Source organism: Staurois parvus, unplaced genomic scaffold (genome assembly GCF_062004578.1).
Source record: "Staurois parvus isolate SC_StPar_1 unplaced genomic scaffold, SC_StPar_1.0 ptg000572l, whole genome shotgun sequence".
NCBI classification, from domain to species: domain Eukaryota; kingdom Metazoa; phylum Chordata; class Amphibia; order Anura; family Ranidae; genus Staurois; species Staurois parvus.
In genome coordinates this window covers 7,238,485-7,261,032 of record NW_028318368.1, presented here as the reverse complement: position 1 = coordinate 7,261,032, position 22,548 = coordinate 7,238,485, and the positions used below count along the sequence as shown (strand labels likewise).

General features: G+C 41.4%; 1 protein-coding gene across 4 annotated transcripts in view; it reads left to right on the top strand.

Moving 5' to 3' along the window:
• ALPK1 (alpha kinase 1) overlaps positions 1 to 22,548 on the top strand; it is a 159,509-nt gene that overhangs the window by 16,455 nt on the left and 120,506 nt on the right. For all 4 annotated transcript variants that reach the window (XM_089691850.1, XM_089691852.1, XM_089691851.1 and 1 more), the window contains exon 2: positions 10,764 to 10,829. The gene's annotated coding sequence lies outside the window, so the exon portion shown is untranslated. The remainder of the gene's footprint in view (positions 1 to 10,763; positions 10,830 to 22,548) is intronic.

The window sequence follows — 22,548 nt, the reverse complement described above, 5'->3', positions numbered from 1 at the left end:
AACTGCCATAGCTACACAAATACAGCACACCCTTCCCTATGCTATGGTGATGAGGAGACATAGAGGTGTTCTATAGTCCTAATACAGTTCCTCTCCTAAAATGACAATGCTGCTCTTTCATAGATTCAGTTCCCTGAGTAAATGTTACTAGCATGATCACCAGGTGAAAATAATAGAAAAAAAGCCTGAAAAAAAGAAACCTAATGCAGCCACCACATATAAGGTCTGCTAAGCTGCAATATATTCCTATTCTTAAATTAAATCAACAAACTGATGCCTTTAGAGACATTATGGGAAAATATTGGCATAGCCTCACTCAGGACCTCGTTATTAAACAGTTTGTTGAGGATGTACCATGTATGACTTCCAGGAGGAACGAATACCTACGAGACTTGCTTCTAGTCACCAGTGGTTTCATTTTTTTGCCACAATATTTTTGTGCAAATGAAGAAACATGCTGCTATTGAGGGGGTTAAAACATGGAGCTTGGTAATTGTTTAGTCTGGCCTGTTCAGGGTCCCACAGGCTGGGAGTTTGTTTCCCCCTGCCTCCAGAAGAAGCTTCCAGAACTTAAGGGCCTGGCCAATCCCTGGAGAGGAGGTGTCCAGAAGGGGGTCAGAGTGCAGATAAATAGTCTGAGACATTGGAGAGCAGGGTTCTCCACAAGGGGGTTCCAGAGGTGCAGGAGCTGCTGATGCCAGGCAGCCAGTGGACTGAACAGATGCTCCAAGAGGCCTCAGAGGTGCCAGAATCAAAGGCTCAAATAGACTTTGCACAGAGCTGACTGCAGAACCACACCATAAGGGATCCAGTCTTGAGAGGCACCATATTACCCACTGGGTTGTGTCCAGAAGAAGCTGGGAGGACTGACCATTTGAGCACTCGGGCACTGCCCTGTACCTTTTTTATAGGCTTTTGTATAGGCTTTTTTGATTGTGGGCAAGGACACAGGGGCCCCATGATCCCCTATTGCCCGGGGGCCCCATGAGTTGTCAGTCTGCCCCTGGTGAGTAGTGACCTAAAGTTGATCCCTGAGACTGTGTATGTGGGACATTGCACTGGGTACTGATGGTTGCACAATGTCTTATCACTTTGACAGGCTGTCATTTTTTCAAAGATCATCACTTGATAAACTCGGTTTTCCATGCATGTGCTATGACTATCTTTTCTGCCATGAGGATGTATATAACTAACTTGAATTGAGTGTTAGTACATTCCTCTGGCTGCCTAGGCAGGAGAGCGTCATAAGGCGTTTTGCGAAAGGATTTACCCATGACTGTGTATAACATTTTATAAGCAGTAATCCAAAATCTATGCAATTTCGGGCAGTCCCACCATATGTGTCTGAAGGTTCCATCTGCACAGCAACCACGAAATCATTGAAGGGAGTGGGATGGAAGTGCTCATGAAATTCATGAGGGAACAAGATACCCAGGCAGGAGGACCTTGTAGTTTGTAGTTAGCTTCCCATGGCCAGTACATTAGAACAATTTATTTCTGCATTGGACCACATCCTATCCCATTCTTCCTCCAGGGTGTGGTCATTCAAACGGCATTCCATTTGATCATGAAGAATACACCAGCAATATGAGACCAGGGCTTCCCGGTCAGAGAAGAAAGGTCATTGATATATTAAATATACGATTGCAAAAAGTCTTGATTTGGAGATAATGGAAAACAGTCCTAGCATCCAGCTTATATTTATCTTTGAGGGTTTCAAAAGGATGAATACCAGCATAGTTTAACCACTTGACCTCCAGAGGATTTACCCCCCTTAATGACCAAGCCTCTTTTTGCTACTCAGCGCTGCACTAATTCAACTGATAATTGCGCGGTCATGCAATGCTGCACCCAAACGAAATTTACGTCCTTTTTTTCACACAAATAGAGCTTTCTTTCGGTGGCATTTGATCACCTGTGCGCTTTTTATTTTTCACGCTATAAACAAAAAAAGGCCAAAAATTTTGAAGAAAAATTATATTTTTTACTTTCAGCTGTAAAAAATATATAGTAAACTCAAAGTTGGTTATAAATTTAGGCCAAAATGTATTCTGCTCCATGTTTTTGGTAAAAAAAATCCCAATAAGTGTATATTGATTGCTTTGTGTGGAAGTTATAACGTCTACAAACTATGGTATAGATACTGCAATTTACGCATTTTTTTGCTATACAGCGCTGCGCTAGTTTAATGGACAATTGCGCGGTCATGCAATACGGTACATAAATGAAATTTACATCCTTTTTTTTCCCACAAATTGAGCTTTCTTTCGGTGGTATTTAATTGCCTGTAAATTAATTGGTTTAAGTGAAAGTTATAGCATTTACAAATGGCGGGAAAGATACTGGGATTTTTAGTTTTTTTTTATACTAATAATGGCGGCGATCAGCGACTTATGGCGGAGATCAGTGACTTATGGCGGGACTGCGGTGGACATTCTGACATTGGGGGGTACTGACTTGGGGTCACTGACATCCCCAGTGACACCAATACAGTGATTAGTGAAAAAAAAAAAACACTGACACTGTACTAATGGCACTGGGGAGGAAGGGGTTAAGTTTATTATTCAGGGAAAGGGTTAACTGTGTGAGGGGAGTGTTTTACTAGGGGGCGGGGGTGTGTACTGCAGGGAACACCGCTGATCGGGAGAGAGAAACTCTTCTGTCCTGATCAGCATGTCCTGGAGCTGTCAGGGAACTGACAGAAAGCACAGTTACTGCAGCTGTGCTCTCTGTCAGCGATTGCCGCTGATCGCCGGGACATAGCCGGTAACGACCAGCTGTGACCCGGTGACTGGCATCCACGGCTGTGATCGGCGGGATGGGTAGGGCGGCGGCGCACCTCGCGCGTGCTCCCTACCTGTTTTCAAAACACACGTTTTAAACCATGCTTTTGCCCAGCCGTGCCGCCCTGCCGCCGTATTTATACAGTGGCTGGGCGGCATGTGGTTAAGAAATGGGTAACCATATATAACCTGCACCGTAGCCACCTAGGGAATGCAGATGGCAAAGTAAGTCCTGGGGGAAAGATGTTGTAATGTATCTTATGATGGGGTAAGGTGAACTCCCAGGTAGGGCAAGAAGGAGATGTTCCAAGAGAAACCAAAGGAGCTGCAAAGCGTCTCCACCTTTACCTTGGGCAAGGAGACGATCAAGGCCTTCAACTTGGCTTTGTTAATGTACAATCCCTGACAAATGTGTTTTTATTGCTATCACTGCAATACTGGTTCCATTACTGAAAAACAAAAAATTAAAGCAACACTTTGAAAACACATCAGATCTCAATGGGGAAAAATATCATGCTGGATATCTGTACTTATATGGACTGGGTAATGTGTTAAGAACGTAAGGATGCCCCATCGTTTGATGGAAATGAAAATGCTCAACCTACAGGGGACTGAATTCAAAGACACCCCGAAAATCAAAGTGAAAAATTGATACAGCAGGCTAGTCCATTTTGCTGAAATTTCATTCAAATAGCACTCAGTAGTTTGTATGGCCCCCCAGTGCTTGTATGCATGCCTGACAATGCCAAGGTATGCTCCAAATGAGACGATGGATGGTGTCCTGGGGTATTTCTTCCCAGATCTGGACCAGGGCATCACTGAGCTCCTGGACAGTCTAAGGTGCAACCTGCCGGCATTTCATGGACCGAAACATGATATCCCAGAGGTGTTCTATTGGATTTAGATCAGGTGAGCATGGGGACCATTCAGTGGTATCAATTCCTTCATCCTCCAGGAACTGCCTGGATCCTCTCGCCACATGAGGCCAGGCATTGTTGTGCACCAGGAGGAACCCAGGACCCACTGCACCAGCATAGGATCTGACAATGGGTCCAAGGATTTCATCCCGATACCTAATGGCAGTCAAGGTGCCATTGTTTAGAGTGTAGAGGTCTGTGCGTCCCTCCATGGATATGCCTCCCAAGACCATCACTGACCCACAATCAAAACGGTCATGCTGAATGATGTGACAGGCAGCAAAACATTCTCCACAGCTTCTCCAAACCCTTTCACGTCTGTCACATGTGTTCAGGGGGAACCTGCTCTCACCTGTGAAAAGCACAGTGCGCCAGTGGTGGACTGGTGTTCAATGGTAAATGCCAATCGAGATCTGTGGTGCAGGGCAGTGAGCACAGGACCCACTAGAGGATGTCGGTCCCTCAGGCCACCCTCAAAAAGTCTGTTTCTGATTGTTTGGTCAGAGACATTCACACCAGTGGCCTGCTGGAGGTAATTTTGTAGGGCTCTGGCAGTGCTCATCCTGTTCCTCCTTGCAAAAAGGAGCAAATATCGGTTCTGCTGATGGGTTAAGGACCTTCTACGGCCTTGTCCAGCTCTCCTAGAGTAATTGCCTGTCTTCTGGAATCTCCTTCATGCTCTTCAGACTGTGCTGGGAGACACAGCAAACCTTCTGACAATGGCACGTATTGATGTGCCATCCTAGAGGAGTTGGACTGCCTGTGTAGGGTCCAGGTACCTCTGTAGGGTCCAGGTATCGCCTCATGCTACCAGTAGTGACACTGACCTTAGCAAAATTCAAAACTAGTGAAAAACAGTAAAAAAAAGATGAGTAGGGAAAAAATGTCAGTGGCCTCCACCTGTAAAATCTGTAAAACCTTCCATTTGTGGGGGTTGTCTCATTGTTGCCCATCTAGTGCACCTGTTGTTAATTTAATTAACACCAAAGCAGCTGAAACTGATTAACAACCCCCTCTGCTACTTTACTGACCAAATCAATATCCCAGGAGTTTAATTGACTTGATGTTATACTCTGATTAAAAAGTGTTTCTTTAATTTTTTTGAGCAGTGTACATGCAGCAAGAAAATCCTGGATATCCACATTCTGTGTTAGCTTCTAGTCACTAAATTGCTGGTAGTTATATCTAATTTATGGTTACTGATAATAATGGTTTCTGCATCGTGTGCTTTCACAGACTTTTTAATTGTACTTGTATTTTCCTTTTTATATTTATACACAGACTTTTTATATTTTAATTATATTTTCCTTTTTTATATTTTTAAATTACTAGTCTTTTTTAAGTTTAGAATTTTAGTAGGATTAAGCTAGAAATCAGAACAATAATAGTATTGTTTTTGAGTGCATGGTATACTGGCCACATCATTGTAGACATTTACAGATACTTGTATGTGCACAAATGTGAAATTACCACTAGAGGGCAGTTTATGACTTGATGATGCAAAATGGGAAATTTCAGTATGAAGTAATAGCTTGACATCTGTTGCTCTGCACCTTTCACAATAATCTGCTTTGTAAAAGTAGGGAAGTTTTAGGAAATTTAATAACTTTCTTGGCTTGCATTACTAGTTTCACTATTGTAGCTGATGAGAGCATACTAAGTTGTAACCTCATATGTAAGAATGGGATTTTTTGTGCAAGAAAAATATTTTATAGGAGACTACATTCTTCTAAGAGTCACATTAATAAAGTATGAATCTTTTTAAAATTAAAAAAAAAAAAAACTTAAAGAGTTTGATGCAATTTCTTTCAAACTTTAAAAGGGACAGTCTTACCATTTTGGTAGGATGTTGGTTGGTTGGTTGGTTGGTTGAATCACCAACTGGCAACCCTTTTGGAAACTCCAGCTATGGAACATCTGTTTCCATGTCCATCCATGTGCTGTGGTCATTATTTCGGGTGTCAAGCTCTATTCGGTTACTTTGCATTAGTTAGACTGCAGCAAGAAGAAGGAGACTTTACCTGCTTGGCACTGCGACAGTACTGTGACCACATGTCCATTAGCTCCCAGGATTGTTCTAGTTATACCAAATCTGCTTCTGGCTGAACATGTGCTTCTGGTTGTCCCTGATATGTCTCTTCTTCATGTGTAGTTAAAGCGGAGTTCCACTCACCCTGTCAAAAAATAAAAGTCAGCAGCTACAAAAACTGTAGCTGCTGACTTTTAAAAAAACAGCCACTTACCTGTCCCTTGGTCCCGCAGTGTGTCCCCTGCAGCCCGTTTCACCGGCCGTCCTGTATTCCAGGAGGCCGGCCTCTTCAGTGTGGGCACCCGGCTGTGATAGCTTGCGGCTTCACAGCCGGGTACCCATTGCGCTTCCTGAATGGCTCCGTCATCTTCTGGGAACTGTCACATGTCCCAAAAGACTACAGAGAGAGAGGGAGGACACACAAATTTGGGTACCCACTCCCCCCCCAACCCCCAAATGTGCCAACCCTTAATGCGGAGCAGTTCTTAAAGCGGAACTTCCCCTTTTGGGTGGAGCTCCGCTTTAATGTTACCAATTCTAGAAGCTGGCAGGATCATTACTATGATGCATTGGTGAATTTCAGTACTAAGGAGCACAAACTAAGAGGCAAAAAGAAAGTAATTCTTTATAAACAGTGCTGTGCAGTACTGTGTATAAAAAAAATCCACAAAATCACTATGTGAACCTCCTCTTAAAGTGCGAAGTGTCTATCAATAAAAAAATTAAAAAAATTGTATAGACTAGAACATATCCACGTGTACCTACTAATGTATCTGTGTGTACCACTTTAAATGCAAAAGAAATAAATACATCTCTGTAAACAAATTTTTATTGGGGTGATAAGCATCTTATGCTATTTAACCACTTGCCCTCCTGAGGATTTACCCCCCTTCCTGACCAGGCCATTTTTGTGCGTTACGGGGCTGCGTTACTTTAACTGACAATTGCGTGGTCATGCAACGCTGCACCCAAATGAAATTTACGTATTTTTTTCCCACAAATTGAGCTTTCTTTCGGTGGTATTTGATCGCCTGTGCAGTTTTTATTTTTTGCGCTATAAGCAAAAAAACTCAACAATTTTGAGAAAAAAACTATATTTTGGACGTTTTGCTGTTAAACATGTCCAGTAAAAAAACTTCAAATTTCATCATACATTTAGACCAAAATGTATTCTGCTACTTGTCTTTGCTTAAAAAAATCCCAATACGTGTAAATTAACTGGTTTACGTGAAAGTTTTAGTTTTTACAAATGGCGTTATAAATAATGGAATTTTTTTTTTCTACTAGTAATGGGGGCGATCAACGGGCTTTTAGAGGGACTGCGGCGGACATTCTGACACTGGGGGGGAACTAACTTGGTGTCACTGACACCCCAGTGACACCACTATAGTGATCAGTGCAAAAAAAAAGAAGCACCGACACTGTACTAATGGCACTGGGCAGGAAGGGGTTAATGTGAGGGCGATCAAAGTGTTAACTGTGTGCTGGGAGTGTTTTACTAGGGGGCGGGGGTGTGTTCTTCACTGTAAGCACACTGCTCTGGATGGCGGCACAGCCATCCCGAGCACACTGCTCGAGCTAACAGGGAGGAAGATTGTAAACAAAACAATCTTCCTCCCTGTCAGAGATGCTTGGTAATTACCAGGTGCCAGCAGGTAATTACTGACCAGGACCCGGTGATTGACATCCGCGGCCATGAATGGCGGCGCGGGTAGGGCGCATGCATGCGCTCCCTACCCGGAAATGCAGAATGACGTATATATACGTGATCCTGCTCACAGGTGCCGCCCTGTAGCAGTATATCTGCTATACGGCAGTCCTAAAGCGGTTAATTTGAAAAAAAAACCTAAATAAACATTTTCACACCTGCCAACCTATTTGTCCATGTGTATCACTTTATACTTTCTTCTAACTGAACAATCAGAATATAATGTCCACATGTGTTACATTTGTCCATCTGTACCACAATTCTGTTCTTATATATATATTCTTCTATGTTCTTATTAAGCTGTACCCCATATTTTGGACAAATTGAACACGTGGATATTATATTCTGATTGTTCATTTAGAAGAAAGTATGATGTAAGATAGAGACCATCATTTTTTGGTAGGTCATATACTCATACTGTATGTCCAGACTGGTACACACGGATAAAAACTGACACATATAGATACCCAGTAGAGTGTATTATATGTATTTATTTATTGTACTTTGTATATTTGGCTATTACATTCAATGTGTGGATTACAATGAGAGTTGCAGCAGTATTTTACTTTTATATTTAAAGTGGTACACGTGGATAAGTATGTTGATACGTGTGGATATTTTTTTTTTCTATTAGATAGCATAAGATGCTTAACACCCCAATAATGATTTGTTTACAGAGATTTATTTGTTTGTTTTACATTTAAAGTGGTACACACAAATAAATTAGTAGGTATACATGGATATGTTATAGTCTATACATTTTTTTTTGTTTTTTTATTGATAGACACTTAGCACTTTAGGAGGAGGTTCACATAGTGATTTTGTGGATTTTTTATACACAGTACTGTGTGGCACTGTTTATATATATTTATTTTCTTTTACTTGTGGGAATGTGTGCAGCAGTACATAAAGCTCAGGATAAAGTGGTAGGAGTGATTGTGCTTAGGTATTCTTAGTTTTCTAGCAATAGGAAAGATGATTCAAAGATGATTGTGTGGCAACACAAGTAGGCACAGAAAGACCATAAGGCTCCGTGTATACCTATGCAGTCTACATTTTGTCTGTTTTGCAGTGCTTTTCACAGCTCATTTTATGTTTTTCTACACATGTTTTTGATGCATGTTTTATGTGTTTTTACCAGGTTTTGTTCAGCCTTTTTTTTTTTTTGGTAAAGTGCATTTTTTCTTTGCCAAGCAGAATCGCAGCAAAAACGCGTCACAAACGTACTACCATGCATTTCAGCAGATTCTCCATTGAACTCTATTGTAGCAAAAACTCTGCTTTTTGCTTTTAAAAAAGTCCCTGACCCTTTCCAAAAACGCAGCAACTCAAAAAAGCGTAGATGTGAACATGTTCCATAGGAACCCATGTTAAGTGGACTGTAGTGTTTCTGCAAAAAGCACTAAAAAGGCATTGGTGTGAATAGAGCCTTAGGGAGGGGTCTGGAGGACACTGCTAATGTAAGGGGCTTTTTTTTAAAGCAGAAAATGCATTATGGTAAAAAAAAAAACCTTTTACCTTTACAACCACTTGAAATATCCCGGATTGTTGTCTTTACTAACCAGGATTCAGATATCATTTAGAATCTTTGCGATGTAAGATTTACTGAGTTGTATTGCAATTTCCATTATTTTGTTTTGATATGTACAAAGAAGCTGCTATAAAAACTATAGCTGTCCTTGCTGATCTTTCCCTGCAAATGATGGTTGTCTTGCATTGAGTTTCAGACCTGGATAAAGTATGCGGTTTAGAAACGATAACTTAATACATACGTTTTACTCTGGAGTGATAGTGACTGTCAGGCATCTAGCATTTTAGGAGGTTGGCCATGGCAGTGTTTATATTACCGAGTTTCCTTTTTTTTTTATTATTATTATTATTATTATTATTATTATACAGTATTTATAAAGCACCAATAGTTCGCTCAGCACCGTACATTACAAAGGGGGACAGAACATGTGACAGAACAATACCAATACAATGCAAAACATGAGGGGATTGAGGGCCCTGCTCTTTCGAGTTTACAATCTAGGATTTACAATTTAGGGCCAGTTCACACTACATGTGTTTCAGTGTGCTTTTTTCTGCATCAAAAACTCAGAAAAAGTAAGTTATATGGCTGTCAATGTCATAGTTCACATAAGTGTTTGCAGTTCCAATGCTTTCTGGTTGCAGGCTGCATTTTTCCTGCACAGAACTGTACTGGCACATGGTAAAACACATCAAAAACGTACCGACACGCCCCAAAAAGCACATGTCCCTATTTAAATTGAAGAAAAAGAGAGGGTAAAAAATGAACCAGAATGCATCAAACACACAAACCGGAACACAACAAAAATGGTTCAAAAACACACATGCAGAAAAGCATCTGGAACGCATCTGGACTGTGTTTCTATGGTGTTAACTGGCCCTGAATGGGGAACTGAACTTCAAAAACTGTGCCAGGGAAAAAGGACTAGTCGCCTGCATTGCCTGTGATCTTCCCGCAGCTGATCGTTCTTCATTACTGATTCTTCATGCCTTGTTCTGCACAGTGTCTCATTGTGCAGGGGGCCATCTTGGTAGGGTTTTGCTTCCTCATGTCAGAGCCTCCGGCACAGAGAATAGGGAGCGGCTTAGTGGTGACATCACCAATTGTCACAGGAAACCCATTTTCAGAAATTAGCAGTCAAAGGCCTTAGATTTCACACTGCAGATGTACATCTATGAAGCTGTAGACACAGGAGTGCCTAGGTACACTCACATACTAGGAAATCTGCTATTTCTGTGGAGGGAGTCCAGACAAAAACTACATTTTTCAAGGTACTGCTTCAGCACAATTAGCAATTCTAGATGTTCCCTAAAACATAGCAACATCGTCACTTCTTGAGTTTAGATCCACATTTGTCCTGAGTTCACACTGATGCGGTGCGGAATTCGCAGCATTTTCTGTGCGAATTCCACACCACATCAGAATCGCACCCCGTTCATGTGAACCGCTATGGGTGTGTATGTTAAGTTAGCAACATCCCGAAATTGGTCCGCAAAACGCGGTGCTATGTGCAAAATCGGATCACATAGGTGTGAATACTGATTCTAGTGCGGACCATAAAAAGGGTCCTGTACCTTTTTTGGTGTGGGCGCGGTGCGATTAGAGCCATACAAAATGTATGGCTCCAATCACACCGCACGCAAATTGCATGTGATTTGCACAGGAATGCGGTGCGGTTTCTCTGCGAATCACATGCGATAAACCGCACAGCACATGTATGAACCCGGGCTAATTGTTAACAGTTCCTCTGACCAATCGTTATATTTATTTCCTGTTTGTTTACATTTCTCTGCAGCTCCGAATATACAGACAAAAGTGATATGACAGATCTGTGTTTACCTATGTGTAAACTGTTTGGAAGGTAAGTGAAAATGAATGTCATTGTCACAGTAATGAGTGTGTTTATATAAACCTAGGTAACTTGGCTAAACCGGCTGGTCTGTGTTATTTTGAGTATGGTATTGCACATGTTTTTAAAAATATTTGAGATTTTTTTTGCTGGCCGGATTCCTTCAGTGTTTTCCACAAATACAAACATAGCCGAACCAGAAGGCCAGTTCCTATATGTTGAAATTTGCAAGTGGCATCATGAAGCTTAGCTTCCTAAACAAGGGGATAAAAACAATTAGCTCTGTTGTCCTGATTTGCATCAAACCAAAATAATAAATTCACTTCACATCCTTTATTTCAGAAGGGAGACAGAAAGGAGAATGATTTGAGATGAAAACTAAACAGCTTTGGTCTTTTGTATACAAGAAAAAAAAACATTCTACTTTTTGTCCTGAAGATGGCAGTGTTTCATTATTTTTTCATCTTTTATGGCAGCTGTAGAATATTATTATTACAGGTATTTAGAAATCGCAGACGATTTATGCAGCACTTTATATACTTTACATTCACATTAGTCCCTGGCTTTAACCACCGGTCACATCAAGCCTGACTTTGAAGACGTACAGTGAAGTCGCACGATTTAAAAATCGGTGCGGCTCCGATCTGGTCAGAACCGCACTGATTTGACCGCTTTAATTATGGACAATAGGGTACGACTTTGCATGCGATTTGAAAGTCGCATAGCATGCAAATTGCATGCCAAGTCGCACCCGATGTGACTGGGGTGTAAAGGAACTTACATTCTATTTCACATGCACACATACCTGCACACACATAGTAGAGTCAACTTAGCCAGCAACAGGAGCCAAAATAACTTCCCAAAATATCCAAGATATGTAGAAAAAAAAATTTTTGATCCTCATCCTTTCCTTCTAAAATCATGTTTTATGTTGTTCTGTCTGGTTGATACTGTAGAGGTGCCTGATCTTTTTTCAGACTTAAAGTGCCCTAGTATGTGTATGTATGAATGTAAGTTATGGACCTTAGATTGTACACCCCTTGAGGGTTAGGCACTGATGTGAATGTACAATATATATGTAAAGTGCTGCATAAATTGACGGTGCTATATAAGTACCTATAATAAGTGTTACTAAACCCAGGGCCCTGCATTCACTATATCTGGTCTCCCACAGTACACAGAACATGGAAATGCAATTATTTTAGTAAATATAAACTGCTAAATACCTTTTCTCATCAGCAGTTAGAGCAGTCTGGTGACTTCTATCAGTGTCCAGCTAAGCACTGGTTAAAGCTTGTAGGAGGAGTTTTCATTCTGCTCTAGGAGGATGCAAAACCCTTGACCGTCCTGATGGCATGCACTCCCCCAAGAAAAAAAAACCTCTCTAGTAATACACACCAAAATGAGCATGTGCAGAGTGACATGATATGAGGAAATAAGAGGGGGACACGAAGAAGGGGAGGATCAGAGAAGTCAAGATCAAACAGTCTTTTTACACAATGCATAGCATTAACCCCTTAGGTTCTGCACTGAGTATATCAAGCATGCTTTACTGCATATACACAGGCTGATTTTACTGTTGTGGGTTTAGCAACACTTTATTACATGATGTGGATACAGTGCAAACTCATTGAAAGGGAATAATTAGTGTCCAGTTGCCCAGAGATATCTGTGATTGGTAGTGAGTGCTTCTCATGATTGCTGTTGTCCTATATATTATTTTCCTCTAGTGGCCCCCTACATGGCCAATCATGTTACAATCATCATACAAAATGCTTGAATTAGCACAGACGCATGGATTTATTCACTACCAATACATATGCCATTTTATTACGTGGTTTTTGTGTTTATTTTCTATGCATTATTTTCTTCCACCATTTATTGTGACATCTTCGTTATTTCACATTCAGTTCCTTATTGGGATATATTCACCCTGCGTTTATACATTTTGATTATCGGTACACTTTATTTGTATTATTCACTATATTTTCTTGCTGGCCACACTAAAAGTGTGCACTTATAGAGTTGAGGACGTTTTTTTTCTTAATGCAGTGCACTTTTGATATCCACGTTTTTAGTTCATTAGTTCATATCATTTATGTTGCACAGTTTTGTGTCTGTGCTCACTTATTATTGATTTGTCTTGACATTTATGTCATCCACTTTTTATTTCCCACCATTAGATATCATCTTTTGGGCTCTCCTTTTATTTGTTCATTGTCCACTATTATATTTCATCCATTTATTCTATTACTTATTGTTTTTTTTGTTTTTTTGTTTAGTTTCCTAGAACGTATTTGGAGTCTAATACATGCATACAGTATTTGTGTTTATTTCACATCTGTTTTTGCACTAGTTGCATTATAGTGTTCATATAGTCTTATACATGCTTTATGCTTTTTGTGGACATTCACTATCTTTAGTTGATTTAGATTCCCCTGTGTTTGTTAGCGCAGCACCTTCCCCCCTTCTTTTTGTGCATGTTGTGTTGCCTGTCTGATGGCTCCCATTCACTTTATTAGTGAACAATGGCTGCCATCAGGGCATTGTTTCTGCCGGAACTAGTGGAACTCAGTTCCACCATCTCTGGCTCATCCTTTTTCACTTCCAGTTTCTGTGTTTACAAGTGTTAGCTTGTTTCTCAACTGCTCCCACATATCTGATCTCCTGCGTGGCTCACACTGAGTGCAGGATGGGGACAAGGGAGATGCAGGTGCTCAAATTGTGTATGGTGCATACGTATAGACTCAGCAGTCATTGCAGGTTTGTGAAGATTCAGGTGATCACCCATGTTCATAGCTCTAAAATTATATCTAATGGTCATTTATGACTGGTTGTAGACGTGCGTTTTATTACAATTCGTCTTTTCTATGAAAATTTCATTTTCAGAGATTCAGATGTATACAAATCTTCCAACATAGTAACAAATGTCAATGAATCCAAAAAAAAGTTTTAATGAAATTCACAAATGCATTTGTTTTATTTGTTTCATTCGGATGACGTAACATGATATGATAGTAGTTCAGGCCTAGGGGGAAATGAATTCCATATTAAATTATTTTGATAATTCAGATAACTGTGGATCTGAATTTCATTCCATTTGTTAATTCGGATGCATATGACACCAGTGGATATTGTCCACTAATGCCATTTCCCTCTGGACTAGCATTAGAAAATATTGAATCCTTCCAATTCGAATCCATCCGATTCATTTATATATAGAATATATAGCAATCTTCCGGAAAAACTGCAAGATTTTTAAAATTCACTCAGACCAATGAATATTCGAAACAAATGCCGAAGATACGAAAAGAATTTCGAAAAGGAATCGTGTCAACGTAACAAATATGGTGAAACGAAATTCTTCAATAAACGAATGCATCTGAAGCAAAATTTTCTGCCATGCATATGTCTAGCCACTTCTCCCCTGAAACAGATAAGGCATATACAGAAATGAGAGTCAGTTGATTATAACTGATTAATTGGAAAAGAAAATAAGAAAAATGACTGCTCATCATCAAGAGCTTCACACTAATGCGGTGCCGGAAATGCTGCGAATCCTGTGCATGGTGTTCATGCGATCTGGTGCGGGAGTCAATGTTAAATTAACGACACCCCGAGACAGACCGCAAAACACAATGTGATTGCCAGAAATTGCATCACATGGGTGAGAACACCCATGTGATGCGATTCAAGTGCAGATTACAAAATGGGTCCTGCACCTTTTTGGTGAGGATGCGATGTGATTTGACCCATACAAAATGTATGGCTCAAATCGCACCGCGCAGACATTGCATGTAATTCGCACAAGAATGCAGTGCAATTCCTCTGCAAATCACATGCGGTGTCCCACACCACATTAGTGTGAACCCAGACTTAATGAACAAGGGACTTTTGGAACTTCTTGGTTCCAACATTTGGTTTATGATAAACTTTTCACAATAGAAGGGCTTGAGGCAGTGGTGTATTTAGGTTTTGTGCTGTCCAAGACAAGACAAAAATCAGATGTTCCCCTCCGTCCCTTCCCATGGGCAGAGCCTGACATCAACCAACCAGGCCCCCCCTGAAAGAGACTGACACAGACCAACTGCACCCTACCCCCCCGCCAGGGAGAGAGACTGACAATGACCATCACCACCACCCACCCCCCTCCTGGCCGAGAGAGCCTTCCACTGCCCTCCCATACACCTGCCATGGAGAGAGCCTGACACCAACCAACACCAACCAACCATGCCCCCCCCAGAAATAGACTGACACCGAACAACTGCACCCTAACCCCCCCACCGCAGAGAGAGGCTGGCTATGACCAACACCACCACCCAACCCCCTCCAGAATGAGAGAGCCTTCAGCTACCACCACCGTCTCTCCTGGCAGGAGAGAGAAAAATACTCAACTTTGCAGCTCTGGACAGCCCCTGGAACGAGAGTCGGGCTCTGTATACACTCTCAAGCAGCCCACAACCTCTCCCAGATCCCACCCGGTCCCCATGTCGTGTGTGTCCCTTCTTCCGGGGGGCTGCACTGCCCCCCTGAAAAATGCCACTCTAGGCAAACATCTTGTTTGCCTCATGGTAAATACACCCCAGGCTTGGGGATCTGGTCTAGAGATATGAGTATTTGCATCATTAAGAATATAGTCCAGATAGGATTATGGCAAAAGCAGGTTTGTAGACTCCACTTTCAGACTGCTAATACCTCTCTTGAATATAAAATCTCCAGCACATTAAATGAGAACATCTCCCAACATTTATAAATGGTGGTTGATTTATTGTATATATAATTAAATAAATATAATAATACATATATGAAGAGAGAGAAAGAGAAAGACATCAATTAGACAGAAAAAGAGAAAGAGGCATGAAGGAAAGGTGTTTCTTTTTTCTAAACAGGATATAAATCTGTTACCCTAGAGCTCCATGTTATCATAGGCTCAGGGACAATTACCCTTCCATCATTGTTTGCACTTGAAATTAGACATTTAAATATGCCATGCAGATTTTTTATACAATTTTCACTACAGTTCACATTGCCATGTAAATTTTAACGAATGAATTCCTTCTTGACTTGACCTAGAGGTCTTATAGAGAGTTTCTCTGCACAATCTGAACATGACCATGCCCACTTCACCCATGCGGATCAGTGAAAATGCTGACTTTGTTATATTTTGGGAGTAATGGAACAACAGTAAAATTGTTTTGCCCCCATAAGCCCCCACACTAAAAAAAAAATGTGTCAAGCTGACTTTAATAAGTTAAAGTGTATCTGTATCCATTTTTTGTAGTTTTGGATGGAGTGGGGCAGAGTTAGAACACTTGCCAAGGTTTACTGCTATTTCTGGGGCTCCATTAGAGAGATTTTTTCCTTAAATTCTGATTTTTTCCTTAAATTCAGCTTTATCAGATAGGAAGGAAGGGTTAGGGCTCATTCATACAGGTGCAGGAACTCAACCACGACCCCCCCCCCACACACGCAGAGTTCAGCCTTCTAACACAGCTGCTTACCACTGCACCCCCCATCCACACCTCTTCACCTCTGACCTCTGCATACAAACCCCCCCTCCACTGCCCCCATCTTCTCTCCCACCTCCAGCAGTGTCCTCACCATGGCTGGTTTCACCGGCCATCTTCTCTCCCCGGCGTCGGCATCTTCAGTGTGGGCACCGGGCTGTGACAGGTTGCGGCTTCACAGCTGGGTGCCCAGTGCACATGCACAAGAAGCACTGAGCTTTGTGAATGGTCCTGTAGTCTTCTGGGACCTGTCACATGTCCCAGAAGTCTACAGGGAGGGAGGGGGGAGGACAACTTCCGCTTCTGATCACCTTAGGCTATCGCAGTGGGAGAGGTTACCTGTCAAATTCAGGTACCTGCCCCCCCCCCCTTGCTCCCCAAAGGTGCCAATCCTTAATAGGGAGTGGGGGACAGCCTTAAAGTGGAATGTCCCCTTTTGGGTGGAGCTCTGCTTTTAAAGCTCCTTCATCTTCCATATGTCTTACTGTTTGTTGCTGTATTAAGCTGATGCTGTAATAAGCTGAAGCACCCAGCCAGCTCTAGTACTTCCCCTCACACTGTAGGCATCTCCCCCTCTCTCATTTGCAGGGCGATCATCCAATGGGGGTGTCAGCATCCGCACTTGACCCCCTGGCACCTGCATCTTCCTTGTTCCCATTCTGTACTCAGTGGGATCCGCTCAGGAAATCCGATCTGTGGAAGCCATTGTGAGACAAGTTGTCACTTGTAAACACAGAAACCAGACTTCTATGTTTACTAATGATAGTTGTAAGCAGGGAGCAAAGGGCCTGAGCCAGAGGTGCTGGAACTGAGTTTCACCATGTTCCGGCTGAAAAAAAGCCCTGGGTGTACTTATCTGTACCTCCATGTGACAGGCTTTGCTCACTCACACTGTAAAGATGTGATAAGCTGTCTTTGCTCACTCACAATGTAATGGTGTTCCGTGCATCCCCGTGCAGACAGTCCCCATGCAGCGGCTGCATCCCAATAGACACGAATGGGACTGCCTACACACACAGATGCATGGAACACCATTACATTGTGAGTGAGCAAAGACAGCTTGTCACAAGGGTGTACAGATAATACACACATGTGAATGAAGCCAAACTCTCCACCAGCAACGCAGAAAGATGCTTCCCCACTGCAGATTTTCACTCACTTTAGTTAAAAAGGTGTCACCAGGAGTGGAAGTGGGGGGTAATCTCTCTAAGCCCTCATGCACACCTGACGTTTTTACAGCGGCTGTTTCTGGCGTTTGACATTTTTTTCTACAGCCAGTAAACCCCCCAGCATATTATCCTATGTGTCCATGCACACATAGACTGTAATCAACGTTTTTTGGCTGGGACGTTTTTTGGGAGGAAAAAACCCCAGAACTAGTGGGTTTCTAGATGAGTTTTTTAGCTGTAAAAATGCTCTAATGCTGACAAACATGGCAAAACGTTGCAAACCAGCGTTTTTGAATGTTTTTCTGACCAAAAAAAAACTGCTAAACAATGCAAATGCGGAAAAATGCGGGAAAACTTTGTTAAACACAGCAAAATGCCACTAAACGCTAATGTAAAAACGCTAAAAAAGCTGAAAAGCTTGCGTTTTTAACGTGATGTTACACAGCTAACATTACCGGCGTTATCAAAATGTCCAATGTGCATGAGGGCTAACAAAGCCCCAAACAGCAGTAGGACCTGACGGGTGCTAAACGCTAATGTAAAAACGCTAAAAAAGCTGAAAAGCTTGCGTTTTTAACGTGATGTTACACAGCTAACATTACCGGCGTTATCAAAATGTCCAATGTGCATGAGGGCTAACAAAGCCCCAAACAGCAGTAGGACCTGACGGGTGCTAACCTACCCCCACTCCACCCAAGCTGAAAAAGTTTTTTGGCTATAAATATCCTTTAAATTAGATATTTGTGTAAAGTTAGAAACAACTAATCTTTCTGCAAAAGGCAAGGATTATCTAACAGCTATACACTTCTGAAAGAATTACAAAAAAGATGCAAATGACCACTCTGCATCAGCACATTCCAGGTGTCAGTGCTGAATGGAGTACCAAATATATTTGGTTGTGTGATTTCCAAATTAGCAGTCAGACCAACTTCAAAAACTGAAACAAAACTGTCAGGAGGGCACTTGTAGAACACTAAGCAACACTGCCCAGAAATATCCACACCATGTTTTTTGTTTTTTTTTTTAGCACAGGAGCAGAAGCACTTTGGTTACTAAAACATGTTACCTGATTAAGGGCCAGTTCACACCTGAATCGCACAGGAACGCGAACCACATGATTTATATGAATGGGCAGAAAACGCATTGGATCGCACCAAAAGTAGTGCATACGCTACTTTTAAATGTGCACTGCAACCGGATTGCATGGTACTGCCGCACCATGCGATCCAGTGCAAACAAACTAATTTTGTTTGCAATTTGCATTCAGGACGTCATTAGGAATGCATTGACACCCACAGCAGATCACACACCCAGTGCATTTTGAAAGCAGTGCAGTCCCGGTATAAGTCGCTGATCACCACTATTCCTAGTCTAAAAAAAAAAATTCAAGTATCTATACCGCCTTTTGTAGACGCTATAACTTTCACATAAACCAATTAATTTACACATATTGGAATTTTTTTTAGCAAAGACGTAGTAAAAAACATTTTGACCTAAATTTATGATGAAATTAGATTTTAAAATTTTTTTACTGGATGTTTTATAGCAAAAAGTCAAAAATATTGTTTTTTTAAAATTGTTTTTTTTTTTGTTTATCGCGCAAAAAATTAAAAACGCACAGGTGATCAGATACCACCAAAAGAAAGCTCTATTTGTAAGAAAAAAAGGACATAAATTTAGAAAGAAAAAAAGGACATAAAAGTAACGCAGTGCTGTATCACTGAAAATGGCCTGGTCAGGGGAGGTAAATCCTCTGGAGGGCAAGTGATTCATCCTGCATACAGTGCTACACCACAGCTGTTTATTGTAATCTGCAAATTACTTTGACTTATTGTTTTTGATCTCATAAATGTTCTCTCCATACACCTCTGAGGGACTCTTTTCTCTTCTCTTCAACTTTGTGGGTATGAGCAGTGCCAGGGGTGGACTGACAACTCATGGGGCCCCCGGGCGATAGGGGATCATGGGGCCCCTGTGTCCTTGCCCAAACTCAAAAAAGCCTATGAAAAAGGTACCAGGGGCATCTCATGGGGCCCCCTACTGACCCCGGGCCCTCGGCCAGTGCCCAAGTTTCCAAGTGGTCAGTCCGCCCCTAAGCAGTGCACATATATCGCTGTCACTTCTCTCCTTTAACTACAGATCCCAGCTATCAATGCAGCCTTCTGATTCTACTACATATGTGTTCCCATTTCATTCATTCATTCATTCATTCATTTATCAATGTGTATTTAGCAGTTTGCCTTGAGTTCAACTTTAAGCCAACATTTTTATTTTCACCGGCACCCACTTTATAGTCAAAGCCAGGTGGCAAAGACTTTGTGCAGACAAACAGTAAAACAAGCCTAAACCACACCTGGCTCATTTGCAAAAATAAATATTTGTAACCCCAAATCCTTTTTATTGCGTAAGTAGCTTGAAAAATGGCTAGTAATAGTCTGAAAGTCCTGAGAACTACAAATTCACTAATATGCAAATCTTATATTAAAATAAGATGCCAGTAATTAAAAAAGAAATCCCTAAGTAAATGTTTCGTCCTGAAAATGCAATGTTGTCAGAAAGTTTTATAGATCCTGGTCAGGTCACGTGTCTTTTCTTCCCTGCCGTCTCATAAAGATTTCTTAGGAGCTAGTAATAAAAGTTGGTAAATAAAGACACCAAGACAAATCCCCAAGCTGAGAAGGATTCTCCTAGAAGCGTGGGTTCTCATTATTTTCCCAAATTTTGGCATAGGCTTGGGTCAGTCAGCTTAAGCAGTGTCTGTGTTTGTCTACCATCCTTCACAAGGCTCTGTCTGCAAAGGCCCAGAGCTGCCAATACATATTCATGAAAGACAAGCCCTTCTAGGCTCTTTTAACATTGACAAAGACCTAGCTGTTTTGAGGCCGCCATCTGACTCATATTGAGTGTAGAGGTGGATGACCAGATTAGTGCAGCCCGCTAGATTATTTCTTAAATCGTTAGGCCTCGCCCGCCTAACAATTTGCCTCAATTGTCATTTGTGACAAGTCTGTCATTAGTTGATAGGTTCTTTTGGACTTTAACAGATAGAGATAATTTCCTTAACTTCCATTTTATTTGACAAGAGACTGCAGTGGCTGGAGAGGAAGTGCCTGAGCAGTTTATGGATTAAGGCTTTAGGCACTTCAAAGGCATCTTTGATGTTAAAGATATGTGCTTTACTAAAGCCAGTAAGTTAGTTATTGGCAAATTTGGTTTTAATATGTGCTTTTTTTTTAGGAGAACGACATATTCTGTTTATTGGTAGGAGATTATATTTTTAAGAAAAAAGGAGCATAACACGTTTTTATTGCTACCGCATGGGGAAAACAACAGGTGCACTGATATTTGGTATTGTAAGTAATGAATGATCTAGGTCTGAAATACAGCTGAAATGCTCCCAAGGAGACTGACAGGCATGTCTAATGAGAGGAATGTCATATTAAGCAAATAAAGTGACCAATGTCTTCAATAGATTTCAACCAAGACTTGGGGTGGCATAGGTCACAGAAGCTCCTAGCCTTAGGAATTGCTTTGGGCTTGTATCTGTTCTTACCCAAACTTTTGGAGAATGGTTTGCCACATATATAAACCAGTGCTGAAAAGTGGTATAAACTAATAGTATTAATTAGCTTGGGTCACAAAGACCAGATTATGATTGAAATTGCCTTAATTCTCTCTCTTAGAAATAGCAGGTGGCACATTTTTAGTAACTTTACAAGCTTCATTGGGGTTTTTTGCCTTCTTTTGGATCAACTGTGGGTATAGGTTTGTGCATATGGAGATTTTCTGTTTATTTATTTTTTTCTATTGGTTGAACAAGAAGATGAACTTATGGGGGGGATTTATGAAAATGGGTGCACACAGAATCTGGTACAGCTGTGCATAGTAACCAATCAGCTTCTAACGTAGGGCAGCACAGTGGCTAAATAGTTAGCACTTCTGCCTGGCAGTACTAAGGTCGTTGGTTCGAATCCCAACCATGGCACCACCTGCCTGGAGTTTGCATGTTTTCCCTGTGCCTGTGTGGGTTTCCTCCGGGTGCACCGGTTTCCTCCCACACTCCAAAGACCTGCTGGTAGGTTAATTGGATCCTGTCTAAATTTGCCCTAGTATGAGTATGTATGAATGTGAGTTAGGGACCTTAGATTGTATGCCCCTTGAGGGTTAGGGACTATTGTGAATGTACAATCTATATGTAAAGCACTGTGCAAATTGACGGCGCTATATAAGTACCTGTAATAAATAAAAAAATAAATAAACTTCAGCTTGTTCAATTACACTTTGACAATAAAACCTGGATGCTGATTGCTTGCTATGCACAGCTGCACCAGATTTTGGGTGCTCCAGTTTTAGAAAATCTCCCCTATGTGTTTTTCAACCTGACTAACTATGTAACCAGGGGCGGACTGACCATTTGGAAACTCGGGCACTCCCCGAGGGCCCGGGGTCAGTAGGGGGCCCCATGAGATGCCCCTGGTACCTTTTTCATAGGCTTTTTTGAGTTTGGGCAAGGACACAGGGGCCCCATGATCCCCTATTGCCCGAGAGCCCCATGAGTTGTCAGTCCGCCCCTGTATGTAACTATGTAATTTATAGTCAGTCAGTCTGTGTGTGTTGCTAAATCGGCATCCAGAGTGAATGAGATTGCTTCTGCGTATAACATACAGAAACACGGTAGGATACTTGTTCCGATTCCATTGATTTGAGTTGGAGTGCTGTGAAATTACTGGTAACCACAGGTGGCTGTGGCTAAATTACTTGTAATGTTTTTTGGCTTCTTGAAGAGGATTATCCATTTTCCATGATGCCAGCTTTCCTACCTTAAAGAGCGTTTACTGACCACTCTTAGTAGGGGTTCACAAGCCTTCTGGTAGCCTTACCTGAAAGTGAATGGTGTCACCTTGGCTATCTTTGAAATTTCATTTGATTGTTTATATCACTCACCTCTTTGGACACTTTATGATCACTTTTTTATTCATATTATATTTGTCACATTGATTGGTACAGGTCAGAATCGCCCTGTACTTTGAAAGAATTTGTTATAATTAAGTGCTG